Raw genomic sequence first — 2623 nt, forward strand, 5'->3', positions numbered from 1 at the left:
TCTTTGGCAAGAAAACCCCCAAATGGGGTCATGAAGAAAGAGTTGGATGTGACTGAACTAAACTGAAATGTAGGTGTCTATATGTAGACACATGTATATCAGAGACATGTATATTGTGTATATGATAAATATGATTGAGAGAAGTCATTATTATTCTATTAATAGCCACTTATTAAATTAGGATTGAGGTTGGTTTTTTTTTTCTTTTTATCTCCTCATTCAGGGACTAGTACTCATAAAACCCAGGAGCATTCTCTTCAATCTTAGGTGGGAGTTTTTTCCTCTTTCTCCTCGGATTCGGTGGCGGGCTGTCATATCTTCGATCATGGCAAAAATCAAGGCCAGGGATCTTCATGGGAAGAAGAAGGAGGAGCTACTTAAACAGATGATTTAAAGATGGAACTTTCCCAATTGAGAGTCGCTAAAGTCTCTGGAGGAGCTACATCCAAGCTATCTAAGATCCGAGTTGTACGAAAATCGATTGCCCGAGTCCTGACTGTCATCAAACAGACACAGAAAGAGAACCTCAGGAAATTCTATAAGGGCAAGAAGTACAAGCCCCTGGACCTTCGGCCCAAGAACACCCTTGCCAAGCGCCGCAGGCTTAATACGCATGAGGAAAGCCTGAAGACCAAAAAACAGCAGAGGAAAGAACGCTTGTACCCTCTTCGGAAATTTGCTGTTAAGGCATAATTTGTAGAAGTGCTAAATAAAAAGACAAATTGTTATAAAAAAAAAAATCTTAGGTGGGAGCCTGTCCAGTTAGGAGAGCTTCTTTCTGACTAGAGTGTATCTAGAATCTAATTTAGGTGAATTTCTATCCCTAAAAAGCATTGGGCTCATGCCCTCAAAGCCCCGTTGTCTAGGTAGAGCTGGATTTGTCACTTGGGAAGTAGGTGGTGGGGGTCCTTAGGTATTCCTCTGTAAAGAATTAGAACTCTTGCACACAGTCCAATTAGAATAAAATGGTCTTTTATTTGACTGCTAGTGATAGTGACCAAATGACTTAGAGAGAAGTCAAAGACTTTACCTAAAGGAAAGGAGATGGTTTAGAAATATTCTCCTCTGAGAATAGAAGAAAGGCAAAAGCTTTTATAGAGTTCAGAGGGAGTGACCACTTGACAATGGAAAGTTCTTTTGGGGGTTGTAGGGTGGGGGGAATGATAGTCCTGACCTCTGGACTTATCTTTGTGTTCTAGCTCAGGTAGTAGCCATTCCTAACTGCTATAGAATTGTAGCTCCCCTTAAATATTAGGTGTGGCCACCCTGCTATCTAGTTGGCCAGTTTAAGCTTTAATAGTCCCTTAATTCTATCATTATGTCCTAAATCCCATGTCAGATGCTTTTGTCTGGAGTACCAGAGACTGAGCCTCATAATCAAGTCAAGTTCTCAGGCTGAAGACCTTAAGACTTTTAGTTCACTTCCTCATTAATATGTCCACCCCCTCAATGATTATTTACCACTCAGGGTAGATCTTTGCCTTTTGGGGGAAACCAGTTTACCAAAAGCATTTGATAATCTTAATGGTTCATTTTTGGTAAGTGATAGAAACTACTGACCATCAATTAATTATTTGCTAGCCTAATTAATAAACTGATTATTAATTAATTAGGAACTCTCTTGGCCTTTTCTTTCACATACACACACACATATGTATAGACATATATACGTCTATATGTTGTGATGTTTCAAATCATTGTTATGACTAAAAATCTAATGTGTGGTCACCTTAAATTGAAGCTTATAGCACCAGTCTTTAGGCATTAAGCATTTATTAAAGTACATTAGAAGTTAGCAAAAGAGAGGGGAAAAACATGTGGAGTTCAGAAAGAAAAAGTCTAGCTACCCTGGCCCTGCCACTACCACTCAGACCTCCAAACTAAAGAAGCAAGATACTCAGTCTCCTAGAGCAAAAGCCCCCTGCAGGACTGCAAGAGGGGCGATCCCCACACACATCTCCAAGCTAATTGGCTGGTGGCATTGATTGACATGACTTGCAGGTGGTTCTAAGAATAGATGTAACTTCAGGATGCCAGGCAGCTTCCTGGACACTAGTCACATGCTTTCTCCTCAAGGTGGAGTTGCCCTGGTTCTCACAATGTCTTCCTCAGCAGGATTCTCACACGGCATACACATGAACACACATATATGCACATGGAATGTTTTCTCTGTTATAATAAAAGATCCTAGAAGTCATAAAGTGATTATTTTCTTTCTTAGTGCCCAGGAAGCTTAGCATAATAACCAATAAACAGTATAAGCTCAATACATGTATGTTGACTAATTGGATGATTCGATGGTTTCTTCTTTGTTTAAACAATATATTTTCTTGCTTCTATTCATAGTTTCCTTCTATGAGCTCCTTGAGCACCAAGAAAGCTTCCTTTGTTATCTTTTCATCTTTACTCCAGAGTATTTGGGACACATTTCAGTCTGCCAAGGTACCAAATATGCATAGTATAGCATCTGAAAGATAAATGAGTTCAACACATCTTTTTTTTTTTCATTTTATAGATGAAGTAATGGAGATACAAAAAAAAATTAAGTGACTTGCCCAGAACAACAGAGGTATTCAGTATCTGAGGAAGAATTCAAATTCAGGGCTTCTTGACTCCAAGTCCA

General features: G+C 39.2%; 1 pseudogene; it reads left to right on the plus strand.

The window, feature by feature from the left end:
- Positions 1–325: 325 nt before the first annotated feature.
- LOC122743661 lies at positions 326–693 on the plus strand (annotated as a pseudogene).
- Positions 694–2623: the final 1930 nt, after the last annotated feature.

Source organism: Dromiciops gliroides, chromosome 2 (genome assembly GCF_019393635.1).
Source record: "Dromiciops gliroides isolate mDroGli1 chromosome 2, mDroGli1.pri, whole genome shotgun sequence".
Lineage (NCBI taxonomy): Eukaryota > Metazoa > Chordata > Mammalia > Microbiotheria > Microbiotheriidae > Dromiciops > Dromiciops gliroides.